The sequence below is a fragment of the Myotis davidii genome, unplaced genomic scaffold, assembly GCF_000327345.1.
Source record: "Myotis davidii unplaced genomic scaffold, ASM32734v1 scaffold2161, whole genome shotgun sequence".
In the NCBI taxonomy this organism is placed as follows: domain Eukaryota; kingdom Metazoa; phylum Chordata; class Mammalia; order Chiroptera; family Vespertilionidae; genus Myotis; species Myotis davidii.
In genome coordinates, this window is record NW_006291833.1 from 464533 (window position 1) to 465152 (window position 620).

A 620-nucleotide genomic window follows, 5' to 3' on the forward strand; every position below is an offset into this window, starting at 1 on the left:
GTGAAAATTTATTTTCTATTTTGTTTTTTTTTTTAGAGAGAGAGGAAGAAAGAGAAACATCAATCAGCTGCTTCCTGTATTCACCCCTGCCAGGATTGAACCCCAACCTAGGTATGTGCTCTGACGGGGAATTGAACCTGCAACCTTTTCTTTTTGGTGTACAGGATGACACTCCAACCAACTGAGCCACCAGGCTGGGGCTTGACAGCCTTTTTGGTTATCAGATCGACTGCCTCATTATCATGGTACTTATATTCAAGTTACCCTTATTTTATGTAATAATGCTACATTCATATAACTTTCATTATAGTAATATTATAACAGTTCTATTTTATTATCAGTTCTTGTTAATATCTTACTGTGACTAGTTTATAAATTAATCACAGTATGTATATATAGGGAAAAACAGTGTGTATATATATGTGTGTGTGTATATATATACATATATATATAAACACAGTACATATGTACATAGTATATACATACATAAACAGTATATATGTACATAAAATATGTACATAGTACAAATGTACGTTATATATATATGGAGAGAGAGAGAAAGAGAGAGAGAGAGAGAGAGAGAGAGAAAGAGAAAAGCATGTTTGGTACTATCTGTGGTT